At 36.4% G+C, this 24,143-nt stretch overlaps 1 protein-coding gene across 1 annotated transcript in view; it reads right to left on the bottom strand.

Annotated features, from left to right (window-relative positions):
- The window catches only part of LOC145254767 (BMP-binding endothelial regulator protein-like), a 432,474-nt gene that overhangs the window by 213,837 nt on the left and 194,494 nt on the right, over positions 1–24,143 (bottom strand). The window lies entirely within an intron of this gene.

Genomic DNA, 24,143 nt, shown 5'->3' with positions numbered 1-24,143 from the left:
ACCCCATCCTTGTTACAGACTATTTGACAAAGACACTTCTTTACCCTCGCTATCGTCCGGACCTTGCTCCCTGTGACTTTTGGTTATTCCCTAAGCTCAAGGAAACCTTAGAGGCTGTCGTTATCAGACAATTGAGGAGATGAAAAAGGCTGTGACGGGAATCATTGACACGCTCACACAAGAGGACTTCGATATGGCCTTCCAGAAGTTGTTGGAATGGCACAACAAGTGCATTGCAGCCGGAGGAGATTACTTCGAAGGGGACTGGTGTAACATGTATCTACTATTAATAAAAGTACCTATACGAACCAAGTCTGGAAACTTATTGAAGGCACGTCGTATTTGGTAAGAAGGATAGAGTTGTTTAAGCAACTTTAGTTATCAACGTTATTCGCACACTTTCTAACCATAGTTTCAGCGAGTTAAAAATATACAGATCGGTAAATAATTCAATTCTACTGTGTTTGATATAAATTGTTTTTTTGTTTCGTTTACGATTTCTTAACTGTTATCTATTCTGCACGTTTACAGAGCGTAGTTCTTTAAAGCGTTTTCCAAGCCCGTTAACTGTCGACGCTGTTCGCATCCTTCCTCACACATCCAGAATAGACAAATATTTATTCAAACATCGTTTTGTTTTTACCGCCAAGAGGAGACCGACCGATAAAAAGCCATTATCTAAAATCAACTTCGCCGTCCATTAAACCCGCCTTTCTTTACACCCACCCCATCCTATTTTCGCTTGTCTGACATTTTCAAATCGTTTCTTTTCCTGCCCAGAATGCAAACTCAATGACAGCCGCCAGTTTAGAAGTTGTCGGCCATGTTTGGCAGTTTGAGTTGGGCTGGTTCACCACCATACGCAGGTTAGGAGCTGCAGGATTGCACACCTGTTTTATCGGAGGAACGATTTAGCCGTTCATGCGTATGAATCATTATACGTGTTAAAAATGAGAAGTTAAATTCGTTGCCTTTTGCTTTGGCAAATCGTGGCCCTGGATCGGCATTTCTTAGTGCGAGATCTCTGATTCCTCTAACTCTTATCATATCTATCTATCTATCTATCTATCTATCTATCTATCTATCTATCTATTCATTTATCTATCTACATCTATTCATTTATCTATATATCTGTCTGCCTGTCTATCTATCTGAACACGTCTGTCTGTCTGTCTGTCTGTCTACCTAACTTCACGTAAATGATCAACCAGTTGTATTTTTATAAAGAAAATCATTTTTAAGAAATTAATGTGAATTCGTGTGCTTTACAACATATTAAAAGTTTGAATTATTTAGTTATCTCCCTTTGTTTGTGTTTTAGATTATTTCCAAAATGGCAGACAAGATAGCAGTTCTTCTGCTACTCATAAAGCTTGATTTTCTTATTAATTTTTTTAGTGCAATATACATAATACCTCTAACTCTATCCATACTTATCTATATACCCACCTATCTATATATACACATGTATCTCTCTCCCTCCGTCTCTTTATCAATCTACACACGACTGTCTGTCCATCTACCTACCTACCTCACTCAAGCGTTCATCTCTTTCTACATAAATACATTTTATATAATATATACATGTATACAGTTATCTATATATACATATGTAAGTAATCTATCTATCTATGTATATTACATATACACTTATTTACTTTTATAATGGAAAACCCTAGAACCCCTCAAACACTAAATGGGTAGCTCGTCGTAAAAGAAGGAAAGATAGTAAAAAGAGAGTTTCACCACGGCTGCCGAGATGGTTTCACACGGGAGTAGGTGAAAAGAAAAGAATTGCACGCACGTGTCGGACAAATATTCTCACACACACACACACACACACACACACACACACACACACACACACACACACACTCTCGCTCTTTATTTGTTTTTACGTAAGCAGTAATAAGTTGCTACACAGTCAAGAGCATGTTTGGGTCAGCAAGTCACCAGTAACTAGAGGCGATACAGCTTATACGAAAGCAAAGTTTGCCATAAAAATATTAGGTTTTCTTTATCACAAGGAGTTAAAATCAGGAGGTTCTGTCAAATGTGAATATATATATATATATATATTCACAACATTTGACAGAACCTCTTGATTTTATATATATATATATATATATATATATATATATATATATATATATATATATATATATATATATACCCGCCTCTCAGGAGAAGATTAAATGACAGAGGTGTCATCAGGTTACACTCTATTCTGGATTGGTAAACCGGAGGGTATCCGTAGAAATTGTGGAGTCGGTTTTTCGATTAAAACATCCTTGCTTGATGCTATGGAATTTCCTTCCAGTATCTGTCATCGCATCATGAAACTTCGTGTTCCTCTCTCACATAACAGATTCATCACTATTCTTTTAGTCTATGCACCAACCCTTCAAGCGAATGAAGATGATTGTGTTTCTATGAGTCTCTGCGCTCTGTTGTTGCACCTACATCAATTAATGAAAAACTTTTATTCTTGGTGATTTCAATGCCCGTTTTGGGAAAGACTATGAGACCTGGAGTCTTCTTGGCCGCTATGGTATCGGTACCATGAATGCTAATGGCCTTAAGGTACTAGAGCTGTGTTCAGAATTTAATCTTGCTGTCTGTAACACTTTTTTTCGCCGTAAACCGAAGCACAAAGCTACTTGGATATACCCACGTTCAAAGGATGGTCACCTAATTGACTTCATCATAACTCGAAAATGCGACCTTCGAGATGCATACACTGTTGGTGCCATGCGCAGTGCTGAATGTGACACCGATCACAAGTTGGTGAGAGGAAAGTTTAATTTACGAATCCGTAAGAAAATTCGTCATAATGGCATTAAGGTATCTAGCCATATTGATGTCGCCAAGTTGCCTGAAGTTCAAAAGAGTATTGCAGAAAAGCTCGATAATCTTGCATTTTATGGTACACTGGTGAATTTTAAGACTCAGATTTATTCTGCTGGTGCTGAAGTTCTTGACTTCAAGAGGAATAAGAACAAGGGCTGGGTTGACGACAACAATCTTGAAATTAATCAGTTGCTGATGAATAAACAGAAAATTTATGAATCTTTACTTCGTGAAGATCATTCTAATCATACAACTAATTTGCGACATTACAAAAAGGTCAAAGCCACATTGCAACGTGAGCTAAGAAAAATGAAAAACCAATGGTGGATGAATATAACGGAGCAGATCCAAAAGGCGTTTGACACAAAAAATTCGAAGGAATTTTATGGATTCCTGCGCCAAGTATTTGGTCCTCGTACATCTTAAATATCTTCCCTGATGTCGAAAGATGGTTCTGTTGTCATAAAGAACCCAGAAAATATCTTGAAAAGATGGCAAGAGCAATTCACTGATGTGTTTCACAATCCCTCAGCAGTAGATGCTGATGCAATTGATAACCTACCACAATGTGATATCGTATTCAGAATGGATCGTTTGTCTAATCTGGTTGAGATGCAGTTGGCTATCGCACAAATCAGCAGTGGCAAGGCATCTGGTTTGGATGATGTTCCGGTGGAGCTTCTTAAGATTGGAGGTGTGAATATTGCTAATGCTATCCTTGGTTTTGTTGAGGAAATCTGGGAAGGTGATCTTGTTCCACGGGATTGGATTGATGGTGTCTTAGTGACCCTGTTTAAAGGAAAGGGACAGAAGAATGTTTGTGATCATTACCGTGGGATTATGCTTTTGGAAGCTGTTGGGAAAGTTCTCGCACGACTTCTATTAAACAGGTTTCTGGAGAATGTTTTCCTAATGCTATTCCAGAGTCACAAAGTGGCTTTAGATCTGGCAGAAGAACTATGGATATGATTTTTTTCAGCCCGGCAAGTCCAGGAGAAATTCATTGAACAACAGATACCACTGTATCAAGTGTTTATGGATCTAATCAAAGCATTTGACACCGTTAACAGAGATGCTCTCTAGGTAATCTTAGAGAAAGTAGGGTGTCCTCCAACCTTTGTTAGAATATTCAAGGGACTGCACAGGGACATGAAAGCTCGAGTCTCGTTTAACGGAAAATTGTCTGATGAAATCCCAGTTGACAATGGTGTCAAACAAAGTGATATTCTTGCCCCTACTCGTGTCTCTATATATTTTGCTGCTCGACTTGCTCATGTGTTTCGAGATTGCGATAGGGGTGTCATGTTAAAATTTCGAACCACAGGTCGTATTTTTAATCTTAGAAGATTTAATGTCAGAACCAAGTTGCATCATGTCTTGGTCAAGGAGTTAGTGTATGCAGACGATGCTGTTTTTTTCGTCACATACCGAGACTGATATGCAGCATATAATGGATAGCTTTGCTGACTCCTGCACTGCGTTTGGTCTGAGGATTAGTCTGTCTACAACAAAGATGATGTTCACTCCTGAACCGGGCCAGTCATACGTGGAGCCGAACATCATGGTCTGTGGTGCTAGACTGGGAGTAGTTGATTCATTTGTGTACCTTGGTAGTTCTCTGTCGAGGGATGGCTGTCTCGTCACTGAAATCCACAGGCGAATTCAAAAGGCATCTGTAGCTTTTAGAAGGTTGGAGAAGAGAGTGTGGTCTGATCGTGGCGTCACAGACAATACAAAGATCTGCATTTACAAGCCTTGTGTGCTAACCACACTGTTGTATTCATCGGAGACATTGGCGTTTCATCAAAGGCACATTAAATGGCTTGAACGATTTCACCAAAAATGCTTGAGACATCTTAAACATCAAGTAGCAAGCACAAGTACCCGATACTGAAGTCCTTGTGAGAGCATGTTGCAGTGTTGAGACCCTTGTAATCAGATCTCACATGCGTTGGGTGGGCAACTTGGTTCGAATGAAAGATTGTAGGCTGCCAAAACAAATTTTTACGGGGAGCTGAAAAAATGGCAAGCCTAGGAAGAAGTTCAGGGACTCTACAAAGAATAATTTGAAAGTCTTACAAATCGACATCGACACATGGGAAGAACTTACCCTGCAAAGGCTGAAGTGGCGAAAACTTCTACGTGAAACTTGTGATGATCTAGAGAAAAGAAAGCAGGCCCACAGCAATCTGAAGCGAAAGCTTCGCAAAGGTTTACTTAATGGTCTTAATCATGACACACAGAGCTGGAAATGCGACACTTGTGAACGAGTGCTTTTGTCAAAAGCTGGCTACAAAACTCCTGGTCAGGTCAATTTTGCACCTATTAGCCCGAACCAAACGATCTGTTTAACATGCAGCAAAGTTTGCAAGTCTACTGCTGGTTTGAGAAGACATGTGATTGTTCATAGGAATATCCTTCAACCTCCAGAGGAAGTCAACTCGATGGAAACTCAATTTGTATATCACATCTGCCTCAAGATGTGCAAATCTGCGGCGGGAGTGTAGAGTCATCTGAGATGGCATGGACGACAAGATAGGGAGTACTCAATGTGACGACGATCATCTGGAAAGATGCGGCAATAATCATATATATATATATATAATATATATATATATATATATATATATATATATTATATGTACTCTTTATTCCAAAATAGCAAGTCTTCAGGCATATAAATACACTATATATACATATATATGAATGTACTTCTAATCTCTATTAAAGAGAACGAGCAATATTTAAGATAGGGAGTACTCAATGTGACGACGATCATCTGGAAAGATGCGGCAATCATCATATATATATATATATAATATATATATATATATATATATATATATATATATTATATGTACTCTTTATTCCAAAATAGCAAGTCTTCAGGCATATAAATACACTATATATACATATATATGAATGTACTTCTAATCTCTATTTAAGAGAACGAGCAGTTGAACCTACCTCTACTCAAATCTTCTATGTTTTTTGTTTAATTATTTTCCGTTATTCATGGAATTTTTATTTTTATTGTCTTTACTTTGTGAATGTATATATATATATATATATATATATATATATATATATATATATATATATATATATATATATATAGTCATGAGCGGACAGACGGTTTCGTTGTATTACATCTCTTCTAAAGAAAATCGTTTTAAAGAAATTAATGGGAGTAGGCATTACCGCATAAACCTCACAAGTTTATACACACACACACACACACACACACACACACACACACACACACACACACACACACACACACATATGTATTTAATTCTTACAGACAATTGTGTTTTATTCTTTCGGAATCATCAGTGCAGGAAGTCATAATTGTCTCTGGTCGTAGGATTCCAATACCGCAACGCCGTCATCTCTGTGTTTATTATGAAGGAACAAACCACAATCCATCATTGAACTATATTTTTGTTTTGTACTATACGTACAATAATGTGTTCCTTGTTACAATGCCTCCCCACGTGACAAAGTTAGACACCAGGGTCGTTTTTTAACGTGGACAAAAGGAACAAAAATGAAAAAAAAATGGTCTCAGTCGTGAGGGATTTCTCCTCAACTGAGAGAAAACAAGAAATTGAAGTACAGCATCTGAAGAACAGATACTACACTTTGATCTTAGCCCGAAGGCCAAGGTTGTATTTATTTGCTCCCCCACCGAGCAAATTAGGCACAAGGCCGATTTTTAATGTGAGGAGTGAAGGGGAAATGGGGACCAACACCCCGGGGAGTAGGGGAGCTGGATAGTGACAATTGGTATGAAGGGTTTCCCCTACATTGACCAAGGTCTTATCTGTGGGGTCGCCCCCACATAGGGTCTTTGCTTGCAGTATCTGCCGGAACAGATACTACACTTTGATCTTGGCCCGAAGGCCAAGGTGTTACCTAAACAGTTGTTTTGTTAATTATTCCATAATTTGCTTCTATCGAAATCCACGATATAACATTTATAAACATCGGTTAGTATTAAAATGGGTGAATGTTTGGGAATACCAGGTGCCGTATTTGCTCTCTGCTTATCTCCGCATTGTTTCCAGCCAGTATACACTTCTGCTAGCCACTGCAATCAGGCAGTGCCAACCCAAAAGATGTGTGGTATTAATAAATAAATATTAAAAATTATTTTTTATTTTTGTAGACATTAGCGTTTCATGCTTAAGCAACTTTCAGTGTAGGAAGTAACAATTACTGCCAGTCGGAAGATTCGAACCCAGACTCCCTCGGCTGCTATTCTACCTCTAAACTACTAGTAATTAACACAGAAATCGAGGGAAATTTAATGTCTATAAATGCCAAGTAAGCGGGCATTATAAAGCAGATAGTATGAGTGTATCTAATATATACACTTATAATATTATCCATGTTTTATTCCAATCAAACTTTTCCGTGCGTGTTTGACAAATCTAGTTTAGTATATAATTACAAGGGTAGTTTCAAAAAGGAAGTCTCTTATTTATTTTTAGCTCAAGACGTTGAAGAGCTAGGAAGATGAGAGTGGTACCATTAAAACGAGCAGCCTTTTATGTTCCAGAATTTAGTTTTTTATATAACCACCATTCTCAACGCACTGTTCCAGGAATTCAATGACGCATCTCTGTTTCTGACGCACGTCCGTGATAGGGCGTCGCTTTTTTTAGAGTCCGTTAATATGTGCAACAGAGAGATGAAACTTTCAGGTCGTGAATTCAGGAGTTTAGTCATCATAGCATTGCAATTTGCAATCACCTCTGATCCATTCGGGCGGAATGAAAAATAGGAGGGATTACTATTGAAACGTCTCTCGTAGAATGTCATACATGCCAGTTTGCGTACTGTATATTCTGAGAGCGTGTGATGAGTTTTCCTGGATTATTGCTTATTTCTGTATTTTATTGCCAACTAAAAAAAAAAAAAAAAAATCTGTTTATTTTATAAATATATAACCGTAGAGAATCTTTATTTAGTTTTTCGTTATCCGTTTGTGTATTTTTTACCATTTTTTTTTGAATACCCCAAACGTAACCTATTTCTCACAGGATATTAAATACGCTTCGTCTGATTCGTTACCCCCCTTCCCCCCCAAGCAGTTTTTTTTTTAAAATACCTTTTTTCTTTCTGTACGGGTTTATCTACTCTGTGCTGGATGGAACTAGCGACCCTCAAAGTACTGAACAATAATGTCGCTGTGGCCGGCGTTCTAACCACAAAACTTGCAGCTCTCCAAAACCGCACCGAGATAGATAGATAGATAGATAGATAGAGAGAGAGAGAGAGAGAGAGAGAGAGAGAGAGAGAGAGAGAGAGAGAGAGAGAGAGAGAGAGAGATATTCATAATTTCAATCGGGCCATTAAGAGCACGTGTTTCGGTTGGTCACGGTACAGTGTTCGCATACTAACTTACGCAATCAATATCTATTTAGACCCACCTAGTATTACACTAGGATAAAATAAAAGCTAATTCTCAGACAACTTTTTAACGATCAAATTAAAGAAAGGTGAACCTCAAATTAAAAAGAAAATGGATTAAGAAAGCTGAATCGATATATAATTTTAAAAATGTTATAGTGGTTTGGGAGTTCTTCTGTACATATGCAAATAGAAACAGGTGATTCGCTGACAATTCAACATAATCGCGTTGACACACCGGCTTTCGTTAGATCACCAAAGTTAAACAACGTTTAGCCTGGTCAGTACTGGATGGGTGACCGATTTGAGAATACCAGGCGTTGTAAGTAAGGGACGTCGACACCTTCTTGCAAGAATTGCAACAAAAAAAAAAAAAAAAAAAGAAAACCCTAACGTTGTCATCTCCCCTAACAGGCATAAACATGCGACTAGGAACCGCTTGTGAATTTCATATTCCCATGAAACTTTTTCCTTTGGAGGAAGCCGGTTTAACCCGCTTTAGGGTTAGAGCCACAGTTGATAATAAAGGGAATAGGTAGAGTACACTTTACTAAAGCAGTAGTTTATGATGTCAAATAATCACGACACTGAAAATCACTTTTTTTACACTAGCCATACCTGCGTTCGAATCCAACGTAAATCGAAGTGTTTTTTTTTTAAAAAACTGGATACATACTTTAAGTTTGGTTTGGTTTGGTTTGGTTGTTCGTTTTCTTACGGCATATCAAGAATTTCCGAGTTACAAGTCATTTGCGGAAAATGTTTTTATGCTTCAAGTTCTTAATAACATTCAAATATTTATTCATAATGTTTGGTTTGGCTATTTTGTAGAGGAAAATGTTTGTTCTTAGCTTTGTAGAGCATGATTTTCTTCAAGTTTTGTAAAAAAGGGGGAAGGTAGGGAAGCTAAAAAAAAATTACATCAGTGTTTAACGCATTTTAGGTCAGGAAGTTGTCAGTATCTTCAGACAGACTGACCTCGTAACACCAGTAGATTTAAAGAAATTAGCATAATATGATAATATATATCGTGCGGGACTTTATGGATAGTGAACCATCATCATGCCAGGTTTGGGCATGATCGGTCCAGTGGTGTGGGCTGCAGAAGAGTATATATATACATAGGCTATGACCATGACCTTTGACCTTAATCTTGAAAATAGTGTGTACCATCCCTCGGTCAATTAGTGTTGGCTGTAGGAGAGTTGCACACACACACACACACACACACACACACACACACACACACACACACACACCAACGCTACTTCTTATATATATGTATTATTAATCCTCCCGTTGATTTCGCCATATGAAGTCTGGCACAGCAACTAAGTTGTTCGAAAATCCACACAGATGTTTTGTTTATAGTGGTGATTGCTTTGCGAAGAACCAACCATGTTTTTGGTACAATTGCTAATCTCAGTCGGTGCAATGGCTACCATAAGACAGAGCGGGTTTTACATTAAGGTTTTCCTTCTATATGCATGCCTTAACGAAGACCCAGGGTGGATCCAGTGGATTAAAAACACCTGCTAGATACTGACCTGGAAATTTTTACGTACCGCCCATTGCATATATCGCCTACCATTCTCAAATGACCACGTGATTACGCCGTATCTCTCTCTCTCTCTTATATATATATATATATATATATATATATATATATATATATATATATATGAACAAATGATTAATAAAACATGTTAAAAGACATCTTGAAAAAGAGTTTAAAACATATTTAATTTTAAAAAAGGAAGCACAAGATAAGTGGATAGTCCTTAATCCGCGGAGTTTCGAAGAAATACTCTCCTTCTCATCAGAGGGCAGGAATTAGCAAAATGCAGGATCAGATTTTGCATATAAAAGTATTTAATGAAACTACAAGTAAGTCACAGATCTTACTCGGTTAAAAAAAAGGGTGAGGCAAGGGGAACAGGAGGCAAAAGAAAAATGATAAAAATGATATATATATATATATATATATATATATATATATATATATATACACACGTTTTGAAAATAAAAGCTTTTGATACTCTTAATGTATACATTCAATAAAGTTTTTTTAAAAATATGCCACATATATTTAAGCTCAATAAACATAGAGTTGCACTTTCATATAACCAATAATATACTAATATGAATTTTATATAAATATACTTGTGGTATTGTAATTGTTTATTAACGATATATATATATATTATTCCAGTCCCTTAAGAACACGGTTCTTCTTATTAAGTTGGCCATGTGGAGTTAGAAATGGCTTCGTTGCCGAGTTTGAATCTCCCGCCCGGCCCAACTCGTGACACCTTGCACTGATGATTCCAAAAAGGATGAAACACTAGTAGTGTGCGTAGGTATTAAAAACAAATAATTATATATATATATATATATATATATATATATATATATATATATATATATATATATATAATTATTACTATAATTATACCTATGGTCTTGATGGAAGACTAAAACTTTCTGCTATGGTTTAAAATGATCTGAAATAACAGAAAGAGGAGACTTGATTCCAAATATTTCTCATATGTTATATCTCCCCTCGTTTGACCTTACGAGGAGTGTGTAATAAGTAATGCCCCTGACCCACTTCCCATAGGAGTAGAGCAACGAAACTTGGCAGAGTTATTAGTCTTTCTCTACATATGAACCATCCAGAGTTATGCATTTCTCCCATCGTTCAATACAGCTCTGGAGACCGTTTTTGTAGAACACTCCAGGTTGGTCCTCCAACCACGACGTGACTTCAGATATCAAGGCTGCATCATCTGGGAAACGCTTTCCTTTCAAAAACAACTTCATGGCTGGGAAGAGGTGAAAGTCAGAGGGTGCTAGGTCAGGAGAGTAGGGAGGATGGAGGACGATTCCATAACCACACGCCCGTGCTTCTGATCTGGCGACATGTGAGTTGTGGACCGGAGCGTTGCCCTGCAGGTGGAGGGTACCTTTGCTTATCTTGGCCCGCCTCTTGATTTTGATAGCTTCTCTTTATTTCCTCAAAAGTGAAGCATAATAGGCTGTAATTGTGGTACCTTTGCCAGGAAATCTGTCATCACTACTCCGTCCTGTTCCCAGAAGACTGTGAACATGACCTTGCCAGCTGAGGGCTGCACCCTTGCCTTCTTTGGAGGTGGTGTGTTCAAGTGCTTCCATTGCATTGATTGGGCTTTGGTCTCTGGATCATAGTGATGGACCCAGGTTTCATCCTGTGTAATCAGTCTTTTGAAAAACTTTGACTCATCTTCTTGGCACATCTCAAAATTCATCCTCGAGCACTCGACGCGTTCTCGCTTCTGGAATTGTGTGAGCAACCTGGGAATCCATCTGGCAGACACCTTATACACATGCAAATGGTAATGAATGATAGTTTCCACAGACCCTGTACTAATCTTGACATCTTGGGCTATTTGGCGGATAGTAATGCGCCGATCTTCCAAAATGGCAGCCTCAACTTGACGGACAATGGCAGAAGGGGGAGAGCGACCAGGTCTGGGAACTGTTTCCACAGATTCCGGCCATGTTTGAATTCATGATGCCAGCGTTTTACAAGCATTATGGGGCATTATCACCATAAGTTTCTTTCATTTCATCAAAAGTCTCCTGTGGTGTGCGTCCTTCCAAATACAAAAACCGAATCACTGCCCGACATTCAACAGGCTCCATTTCACACCTGACTCAGTTCAAACACCTGTAAAACAGAAACCACAAGTAGTTCAGAGCTGTAATTTGCCACATAACCGGTAGAGATATAAATCATTGCACATGTAGGTAGATCAGACAACTGGAAGTGGGTCAGATGCATTACTTATTGCACGCCTCTCGTAAGCGCAAATTTCACATGATCCACCTCACAATTCAGGTCATTACGTTTTTAAGGAGTCTTCATTTGTTAAATTCTGAGCAATAGTCGCTGAGATTTGGAATTACTAAAATTGCCCAAAAAGTTGCTCTCATTTTCTTTCTCTCTCTCTCTCTCTCTCTCTCTCTCTCTCTCTTACACACAAAATACGCTCTTATTTTTCGGATATCTTCGGATTTTCCTTTTAATTGAGCACCCCTTGGATTTCTTTTCCAAAAAAAAAAAAAAAATAAATAAATAAATAATAATTATATATATATATATGTATAAGGAATGAAAAAATGTACCAGCGGTGGTTGACGTTATGTTTAAAGAAAAAATAGAAAAAACCGAATGAAATTATTAAAAAATCAACGTTTCGTCCTTGTCTCAGAGGACATCTTCAGGATAATTGAAATAAAAATGTGATAAAAGAAAAAGTCATAGATCGTGCGAAAAAAGACAGTTTTTTAAAATCCAACCCATGTCGGGAAAGGACGAATATGTGTGCGTATGGGAAGGTTGTTTGATGTCTATATATACAATTTTAAAATGCATTTAAAATAAATATGTACATTTTTTTTTTTTTTTTTCTTCTGCGAAACTACTCATTTTCCTGAAACATTCAAAGAAAAACGGCTAGTCAGGATCCACCCTGATACCTTGCTCTTTGATTATTATTTTCCCTATGCTAGGGGTTAAATGGTAGACGCCTTTTCTTTGCGTAATAGTATTAGTATTCAAAATTAGTGCTGATTCTAAAAGTCTTCTTTTAGCTCTATCTATCACGTATTTAATAATTTTCGCTTGATCTAAATTAAATGAGTGATCGTGTTCTGCACAATGGCAAAAGAGTGCATTTAGGGCGTTACCATTCCTCATATCTCTTCTGTGCTCGTTAAGTCTTAATTTCAATTTTCGTTGTGTTTCACCTATGTACGCTTGTTGACAGTTGTTACATGGGATGGAATATATACCGGCATCGGATGTGAGGGTTTTGGGAGAGTGCTTGGTAGTTTTTAATGTCTGTTTTATGGTTGAGGAAGTTGTTTGTATCAGGTGAAAACCAAGTCTATTAAGAGTGTCGTAGATTTTTGTATTTTTGGTGTGGGTGGGAATGAAAAGATGTCTGTTTAATAGTGAGGTATCTGTTTTATTTTTCTGTGTGTTTATGTTATAGTGTATTTTCGTAGCTTTTTTCTTTGCGTAAGAAATGAAATAGGATGGATATTGTAGTTTTCTTAAAACATTCGTAATATATTGAAATTCATCATTAAGATATTGAGGACTGCATATTCTAAAGGCACGTAAGAAAAAACCTATAATCATGCCCGTCTTTATTTTATCATTGTGGTGTGAGTAGTAATGAATATAGTCGTTTTTTTGTGTGGTCTTTCTATGTACTTTGAAACTCAGATCAGTTTCTGATCTGATGAGGAATATGTCTAGAAAAGCTAGGGAGTGGTCTTGTTCGGATTCATGTGTAAAATTTATAGATGGTTCCACTGAATTTAATTTATTTCTAATTTGTTCTATTTGTGTGTTTTTAGGGAGAAAAATAAGAATGTCATCTATATATCTAAAATATGTGGAGTTTTTAGGAAGTCTGTGTTTAAAAGAGTTTGTTTCTAAGAATTCTAAGAATAAGCAGGCTAGTACACCACTAAGGGGGTTACCCATAGGGAGTCCAAATTTCTGTCTATAGTAAGAATTATTAAATTGAAAGTAGGTTCTATCAGTGATGAGTTTTATAATTTGTATTAGTGTATCTGAGGAAAAAGGTAGGTCGGCTTTAATTTTGATTAAGTGCCTGTGGAGTAGATTAAGGCATTTTTTGATTGGAATATTGGTGTACAGGGAAATTATGTCTAAACTATGCATGGTTTTATTTTGCATGTCCATATTTTTTATTCTATTTAGGAGGTCACCAGAGTTTTTGATATGTGAAGTGCTGATGGTGCCCATTAGTGGAGTTAAAATTTGGGCAATGTCAACTGTCAACAAGCGTACATAGGTGAAACACAACGAAAATTGAAATTAAGACTTAACGAGCACAGAAGAGATATGAGGAATGGTAACGCCCTAAATGCACTCTTTTGCCATTGTGCAGAACACGATCACTCATTTAATTTAGATCAAGCGAAAATTATTAAATACGTGATAGATAGAGCTAAAAGAAGACTTTTAGAATCAGCACTAATTTTGAATACTAATACTATTACGCAAAGAAAAGGAGTCTACCATTTAACCCCTAGCATAGGGAAAATAATAATCAAAGAGCAAGGTATCAGGGTGGATCCTGGCTAGCCGTTTTTCTTTGAATGTTTCAGGAAAATGAGTAGTTTCGCAGAAGAAAAAAAAAAAAAAAAAAATGTACATATTTATTTTAAATGCATTTTAAAATTGTATATATAGACATCAAACAACCTTCCCATACGCACACATATTCGTCCTTTCCCGACATGGGTTGGATTTTAAAAAACTGTCTTTTTTCGCACGATCTATGACTTTTTCTTTTATCACATTTTTATTTCAATTATCCTGAAGATGTCCTCTGAGACAAGGACGAAACGTTGATTTTTTAATAATTTCATTCGGTTTTTTCTATTTTTTCTTTAAACATATATATATATATATATATATATATATATATATATATATATATATATATAACTTAGTGATGTTTTTATTATACTTGACAAAAATAGACATAAACGATATTTGGCATAAATTCAAAGCGAGCTATTTCTGTTTAAAACATAATTTTTAAAGCAAGAAGCTATGTAACGATGGGAATTGGCGTACCCAGGTAGTGTACCGACACTTTTTAATAAATTTAATGGACGCAGCAGTAAAGTGCTTTTACATGTCAACTTGATCAACAGTTTGTTTCCAACAATCACGATGCAAGACATATTAACTTCACTAAAATTTTGCGCGGAGTAGCATAGCATCGTAATAAAGGAGCCGTGACGTACCGGATAAAGTACTAGGTAAAATTCAGTTGTAAATGACACTCTTCTGGAGGTTGAAGGTTCAATCTTCAGTGTGAGCGATACTCAAAATATAATTTCGAATCGCTTAAGCCTTCTACCCGGTCATGGCTGACAAAACGAGAGCAAGCTACCCTCGTAGATTAAATGAAAGGTTCCGTTCGAAAATCCGCGTAAATTCCCGTGTTTGACAGAATGGTTCCTGACTTCGGTAAGATGCAGACTAAGAAAGCCGGATGTTATATCCACCGAAACATTGTGCAAATATCACTCAATATAGTAGTAGTAGTAGTAGTAGTAGTATCGTATGGGCTAGACCTCTATACCGCTATTTTTTAGCCAGTTTGAGAAATTGTCTTTAGATAGCTGGGCTGTCGCACAACCTCCTTCCAGAACGATGACTGGACAGTGTAGGATCAGATGGTCTGTGTTCTGCGGGGAGGGGAGAGGCTTCCTTGCACTGTAGGCAGATTGGGGAGTATGTTTGTCACCACCTGGGTTTGTGTACTGCAGTCCTACAGTGACTTGTTCTAATCTGGTTTGCGGCTATCCACTGCTTCTTACTATTTGTAGCAAAACCTGGAAGGCGCAAAGCTGAGTCTTCAATAATGTCCCATTTCCAACACTCAAGATATAAAAGGCTCAAACAAAAAGATTTCTTGTCCCTTTTCTGTCTGGTTTCTTCCACAAGCGACGTATGTAAGAACAATTCTCAAAAATATACTCGATGCCCAGTGACGAGGGCATAGCAGCAGTCGTAACGAGAGATTTTCGCAAACAACTAAACATAGCGACAGCCAATACACATCGCTCATCAAATGTATGCAGATACAAGTTCTTACACATACATTCTCACCAACAAAAAAGCACGTAATATATACCACGTCATTATGCTGAGCGGATTTACACACTTGTAATTTTTCTAAACTCAATCTATATATTAATGCCAGACTCCTTCGATCTTTGACAGACTATGGATACCCATGAACGGATGCCTGCGCGTGAAATTTTTGTGGCAGGAGGTGAGCAATCTCCAACCACACCTCTCCTGAGTCGACATTGTTAAATACCAGTGGCAATGGAAGTGCATGTACAGGACAACTGGAAACGAATGCCGAGATAAGCGGAGAGCACATACAGCGCCTAGAATTCCCAAATGGTCATCCATCTGATACTAACCAGGCTCAATATTGCTTAACTTCGGTGATTTGACGAGAACCGGTATGTCAACCCGATTATGCGGTATATTATTATCATAGTACGTTAAACGTACATAGTATGTTTGTCTAGATTATAAATTAGTCGATCGGGAGATCCTATTTATTAAAAAGGATAATAGAAGGTGATAACATACTACAGACATTAAATTAGAAAATATAGAAACACTAATTTCATGTTCGTAGTATGTCGTCTTCTTTTTAATAAACAGGATCTTCCGATTACCGATTAATAAAAATAAATAAATAAAACGACGTCGCTTTTGCGCCGTACGTGAAACTAAAGCATACCTTCTTGATCTTCTGACAAGGATCTAAAGATGGTATAATAATATCGTGGGGTTTTCGTTCGCACCGGATGTCTATACAATGGCAATATGTCACAGACTTCTATAAAGATATTGAAGATAAACCGTAATAACCACATATATTTCGACATTACATTAACCAGATTACTTAGATAAATATATTTACAGTTATAACAAAAGGTCTACAATAATATCGCGGGGTTTTCAGTCGTGATGAACGTCAACAGAATTCCCAGCAGCAATATATTACATATGAAAGATACGACAGTGGAATTTCCACAGGTCCTGCTAAAAATTAAAATTGCTAAAACCAAATCCGCTCTGCACCAGGTGTATCAGAAAGTGGCCATTAAAAATGATGATCAGAACTTTAATAATTCAACTTACTATTTTTTCGAAGCTTGAAAACTGTAATTCAAACCCTAATTTTTTTTTTCAATGAAAGGAGGAAATACCAAATTAAAAAAAAAAATAACAGGTTTAATAGCAAATCATGCAATATTTGTTTTTTTTTTTTAAAGCGGTTTTCTTTAAAAAAATATAAAGAAAATCAACATATTTTGACTTACTTATAAATATATGTATATATATAAATGCCAAAAAATCACTTACTTAAAAAATATACTATTAAATGGGTAGTTCCATCCTTCATTGTTAAGAATTTATCCATATTTATATTTTAAATTCCATGAATTTTTTTTAAATAAAAGGATTTTTTAAAGCGAGGGTCGTAGAAAATCGTATTTTCGCAACGTGTTTTGCGCGAAGCTGTAAAGAGCTGCTCAATTAAATTTATGAAATACGGATTCGTCCAAGGGACATAAATAATGTTTCTATTTATTGCGTGTGTTAACCAAAATTAGTATTTTTCATCCTCCGTAGTTAAAAAGGAAACGCACATTCACTTATAAGTTTTTCCCCTAGAATAAAAAATCCGCTTCATCGATTAAAAAAAAATTCTTTTAATGAAATACGCGAGTTTTGATTGATTGATATATTTTAATACTTCTTTACCGACTAAATTATTTTAAAAACTATCTAAAAAAAGAAAACAGTCAATGAAATAGAAACATTTGCCGTCAGCGTCTGGTATTTACTTGACGATGTAAGCATAACATGAGCTTTCATTAAAAATAAAATCAACGTGTTTAAAAAAAAAAAAAAGAAAGGTTTTACACTTTGGACTTTACAGGTAAATTTCCAAGAAAACTATTCTTTTTTTTTGTTTTAAATTAGAATATTTTCTTTATTGGTCTTTTATCTTATATTTGTGATATATAAAACTTTGGCACATAAATTAATTATTAAAATTTTAATAGACATTTCAAAATGGAGGTGGGATGAATTCGAAAAAAAAAAAAAACGTTTCTCTAAAATATTATAATTAGTTTACTGGAAAGAGCATAAAATTTCACATTGACACTGAAAATATCGTAAAAATTGAACCAATAGAAAAATTTTGATAGATTTTTAAAGTTTAAAAATCGAAAAATATTTAACTCGTAAAATTCTATTGATTTTATTACGTAAAAAAATGGCTGCATGAAGGCACGCCGGCATATGCTAAACATTTTGTAAACACTGTTTTTTAAAAATAAAAAAAATAATATTTCTATTATTTTTTAAACAACTTTAATAGTTTATTTTGGAAGTATATTCCATACAGAAAATAAACAACCCACTTTAAAAAGAGAAATTACGAGTTTTTTAATATTTTATTCACAGTTTTCTGTTAGGGGTGTCAAAAATTCCTCCAAATTTCTGATACATCTAGCTCTGCACATTCTTGCTAACTATAGCTAAGTGGAATTTGAAATTAAATTGTATGTTTCGAGATTGTTGGAGTGAGGAGTGATAATTTGCGTTATAATGTATATATATATATCGGTGTTATAATACATACCGGTCTTTTGAAGGTTGTAGGTTCAATTCTCAGTGGAGTCGATACTAAGATACAATTGCGAATTAGTTTCTATTTCTATCCGGTCATGGTTTCTATCCTCCTGGATTAAATAAATCATTCCATTTGTAATGTGGTCGTTACATGTCAACACTCGGGACCCACACGTTGTATGCAGACAGTCACAAAGAAACAAAGACAAAGGAAGAATTCGAATCACTTTTTTCAGTTGAAACAACAGACATTTATATAGAATAACGCCTTATCTCTTGTTCAAAAGTTTTCTTGTACTCAAATGTGCTTAAAAAGACTGCTGTGTCGAACACGTTTTATTCTGTCTTTACCCGGCCATGTTTAAGACACATCTTTTTCTGTCGCTCTTGAGCTAAGTCTTCTATTTCTCGTCTTCTCAGCCACGTGTTTCTTTTTTATAATCGCTTTCTTTCCTTCTTCCTCGCTGTGACGTCACATTGCACACGGTTCGGTTATTTGCATATGTTGGCTGTTACTGTTGCTGCTGCTTACATACGCGCGTTCGTTACATATTCGAAATTCCGTGCAGCTCCCAGAGTTCGACAGAAATATTCCAGAGTCTGACGAGATACACCTAAAGAAGGTCGGAGGTTACATCGACCGAATGTCTTAAGAATAACATCCAAGATGAGAACAAAAAGTCCGAATTTTAATTCGCTTTTTATGTTTTATTTTTACTTTAAGTAAAGTTGTCGACCATAGTCGAGGGCAACCCGGAGATGTAAGGGAGGGTGCTACACAGTTGTTGTTTTTTTTTGCATTACTCCACACACACTTGAGTGTTTAGCAAGGACGTCTCAAATATCACTTGTAAGCCTTTGGAATGACTTGATCAAGGATTGAACTCCGGTCTCTCGGCCTATTATCGAACACCCTAACATTTATACCAAAATATGCCGGCTTAACTTAAACTTACCCTTTATATTGGCCCGATAAAGTAGAGAGTTAGTTTGTCAAAATTTAGTTGGGATTTAACTCTATGTAATATGAATGCGCTCTGTGTGTAAATGTGTAGAAGGTTCTTTGGTGCGACAGGGGCGCGGTGGAAAATTACTGTTTTATTTTTTATTTAGGGGCGCAATCGTATCAGAATACGAGTAATTTGCTTTTAAATTTGGAAATGATTTTTGAAATTTTAAACTGAAAGCAATGTTTGGCTGTAATTAATGTTTAAAAGCAACCGTTAAGTATTACGGTTTAATAGTGCCCTTAAATCGAGGGAGATATTAATTTACGACCACGCCCTTATTGTATCGCAGAACCAACAGTCATATGGACATGTGTGTACGTGTGTGTTTATCTGTGCGAGTGTGTGTGTTAGTGTGTAATTCTATAGTTGTGAGTGTGTGTATACATATGTGAGTGTGAGTGTGTGTATGAATGTGTGTCACAGGGTGTAAGTGTATGTGCGTGAGTGTGCGTATGTATGTGTGTTATAGTGTGTATGTGTTTGCGTGTGTATATGTATTTGTGTGACAGTGGATGAGTGCGTGTATGTATGTATGTATGTATGTATGTGCGTTATAGTGTGTATGTGTATGTGTGTGAGTGTTTGTATGTATGTGTGAGTGTAGGTGTAGGTGTATGTGTATGTGTGAGTATATGTGTGTGTGCATGTATGTCAGTGTGTGTAAGTGTGTGTATGTATATGTGTGAGTGTATGTGTGTGTGTCAATGTGTGTATGTACGCGTGTCAGTGTGTGTGTAAGTGCGTGCATATATGTTAGTATATGTGTGTGTGTATATGTATATGTGTGCGTGTGTCTGCGATTGTATGTTTGTATGCATGTGTGTGTATGTGTGTATGCATGTGTGTGTGTGTGTGTGTGTGTGTGTGCGTTTGAAGACATAAAATGTGTAGAGATGAAAAAGTGATGAATAGTCACATAGTCACATAGTGCGTTAATGCGCACACAAACACACGCTCGCGCTTGCATGATCCGGTTTATTACGTCGAGAGAAACACGGTAGAAAAACAGACAGACGAACGGACGGAGACTGGAAGAATGGGAAAAGCAAGAAAGGAGAATAAAATAATAAAAGCTTTAAAAGAAAGACACAAAACGAATGATGTTGAAAATAGCTGTTCACGCATGACAAGTTTTTCAGTTTATCGGGTGGGAAAATAAGAGAGAGATCTTCGTCTCGTTATTAAGGAGGGTTAATATGTGTGCGCGCGTGTGTGTGTGTGTGTATGAGAGAGAGAGAGAGAGAGAGAGAGAGAGAGAGAGAGAGAGAGAGAGAGAGAGAGAATGAATTGCTTCGCTCTATATTAAAGACCAATGCGCACTTTATATATATATATATATATATATATATATATATATATGCCAGGTCATGTCATATGCTATTGGAACCATGTAACCCAGTACTACCTGCCTCATGGTCGGGTCACCGGCGACTAAACTGGTTCCCCCAGCAGGATTAAAAACAAGACCTTCCAAATGGTGAATGAACCCTTTTTCGGGGTCAACGGCCAACTAGTACCGTGTATATTTGTGTGTGTGTATATGTGTGTTGGGGTGGAAAGGGCTCTCGTAAGCCGTGGTGAAGGCAACCTTTCTAAGAGAAGCAAATCTCTGATTTTAAAAACCATAAAGCGGAAGACCAGTACCCGCATTAAGCTGGTCTGTTTGTTGCTGGCTATCTTGCTCTTGCTTGTTGCTGGATCTCAACATTTTGAACTGAGAGAGAGACTTAGCTGTCGTACAAAGTTAAGACTCTGTAACATCATATGTGTATAGATAGTCCCTCAGGCATTTGTCTATTAAAATGGTCCTGTGGCGATGAAAGTCATTTTTTGGGCTCATGGACTTTTAAGTGTCTGAGGGAGTGGCACTCGTCTGACAAGATGTTGCGATCATCATCGTCACACACACACACACACACACACACACACACACACACACATATATATATATATATATATATATATATATATATATATATATATATATATATATATATATATATATGTGTGTGTGTGTGTGTGTATTTTGCCCCCGAAAACCTAAGATAAATTTAATTTGGACCCTAACACATCGTGCCCTTATGATCTGCTCAAAATCAAAATTGGATGAGGAATTAAAAATAATTACTGACACCCTCTCCAAAAATGGGTAACCGTTAGATGTGATTAGGTCAGTTATACAGAGGAAAATAGCAGAGTCCTCTGTAACTAAAATTCAAACGCCCAAAATATCTGCGTTTTCCATGATTGGGCGCAGTAAGTGAGAAATTTGTTATTTTGCTTCAAATGTGTTGTGTTCTCTACGAGAACATTAATGCCATCCTCTCGAAAAGATGTTCTACCCCCCATCATAATAATGATGTAATTTACAATTTTGAATGTAGTTGCAGTGCCAAATATGTGGGCCGAACAGCATTACGATTGGATGGAAGAGTCCAACAACACGTACCTACCAAAATCAGAAATAGGACATACCAAACAACAGACGTACATAAGGGTCTTCAATTACTGACCACCTTTAAAAAAAACCGTCTTGTGCACCGAACTTTAGCACGAATTCTTTTATAATCTTGAGTCGTGCTTACTTATTATTTCGTTTAAGTATCTTGGAGACTATTCACGTTCGGTTGAGACGGCCTTCATTCTGTTTACAGAGGGAATGTCTCTTAGGTCTGAGCGTGATTGGTCTCTAGGATCTTCGAGTAATATAATGTTGTATTTTAATTGCTTTCTCTAATTTTTCCCCATACATAACGCAATATTTTTATCTTTACATAATTTCGATTCCCATTCGTGTCTTTCTTTTTTTTCTCACAAAAATCCCTTAATACAGCTTTGATAAAGTGAGGATGAAACCGGTCAGCTGATTCCCTTATTTTTTTTTCTCCCTTTTATTCTCTTCACCCCGTTAACTTTATTTAAAACGTTGACTTTATTATAACGTTTTAATCATGAATTTTCGTCTTCCTTTCATGATAGCATTATATTTCTATAAACGTGAACGTGTCTGTGTGTGTGTCTGTCGGTGTGTCTGTGTACATTTTCCATCGCAATAGCTCTGTAAATTTTCAGTCTGCAGACTCAAAATTTGATATACAGGGTACTGAGATTTGGGAAAATCTTTGTGATCGGTTTTCGGCCAGAAATTTGTCTGTTAAGGGGTCAAAGTTCAACGATTTGACCTTTGATAACTCCTCCGACAATTTTGGGTATATGCACTTGAAATTTTAGATATAGGTTCCTTGGACATGGATCTAACTTAATAACTCAATTTGAGCCCCAAAAAATAAATTTTAAGGGGTCAGAATAGGAGTCAAAGTTAAAAAAATTGACCTTTTTTGTTTTTGCTCAGCATACACCTCCAAACACGCGGGTAACGCCGAGCACCCATGCTATTATATATATATATATATATATATATATATATATATATATATATATATATATATATATATACTTTCAATTTGTCTTTATATAAGCAGTAATGTGTTGCTACACAGTCATGAGCATGTTTCAGCCTTCTAGTATTTTAGTAACTAGAAACCTCCTCAGGCAACAACGCTTATATTAAAAAGCGGAATTCTTAAAGGTTTAAGAATTCCGCTTTTGAATATAAGTGAGGAGAAGATATCCAGAAATATCTTACTTATTTCTCGATGGTTTTATTCGTAAATATCGAATGGATTAAATGATATCGTTTCCGAAACGATCGTGCATATAAGTATGATTTTGATATATGAAAACTTGATTGATAATTTTACAAGTATTAATCTCCCACCATGTCTTTGTGTGTGGGGAAACGGTATTTACCAAACTCCTATGTCAAGTGATACTTAACATATAGGGGACTTGGGCCTGTGGAATAAGTTGCATTTGGTTTTTAGCCGGTAAAAATAGCTGCTAACGGTTCAAAATTGAAAGAATAGCATTTTTAGAGTTAGATAATAGTGAGAAAGCGTTTAAAGCGATAGTGAGAACCGATTTTATGAGAAGCAGTGAGAGCATTGGATTTAATACATGGATTCTAAGAAAGATTTGATGGGAAAGAAGACCAATAGGTTTTAGAATTGATTTCTTATCGAGAGTAGAATCATCCATAAGAATCTCAGGAAGAAAAGGTACACACTTACGATTGAAGGGCAATAGTTGAGTCCTTACAGGGTTAAACGAAACAAGCCATTTCTTATCCTAATCTATCTATCTATCTATCTATCTATCTATCTATCTATCTATAAAAGTGAACGTGTCTGTGTATCTGTGTGTCTGTGTGCCTGTTTACATTTCCCTACGCAATAACTCTGTCAATTTTTAGTCTACAGACTCGAAATTTGATATACAGGGTACTGAGATTTGGGAAAATCGATGTGATCGGGTTTCGGCCAGAAATTTCGCTGTTAAGTGGTCAAAGTTCAACGATTTGACCTTTGAGAACTCTACCAAACTCCTCCGACAATTTTGGGTCTACGCACTTGAAATTTTAGATATAGGTTCCTTGGACATGGATCTAACTTAATAAAGTGATTTGAGCCCAAAACAATAAATTTTAAGGGGTCGTAATAGGGATCAAAGTTTTTTAAAAAAATTACCTCTGCGGT

The sequence above is a fragment of the Euprymna scolopes genome, chromosome 30, assembly GCF_053919585.1.
Source record: "Euprymna scolopes isolate OS-2025 chromosome 30, ASM5391958v1, whole genome shotgun sequence".
Taxonomy (NCBI): Eukaryota; Metazoa; Mollusca; class Cephalopoda; order Sepiida; family Sepiolidae; genus Euprymna; species Euprymna scolopes.
Note: the sequence above shows the minus strand (reverse complement) of the source record. Positions and strands in the feature narration are given on the sequence as shown.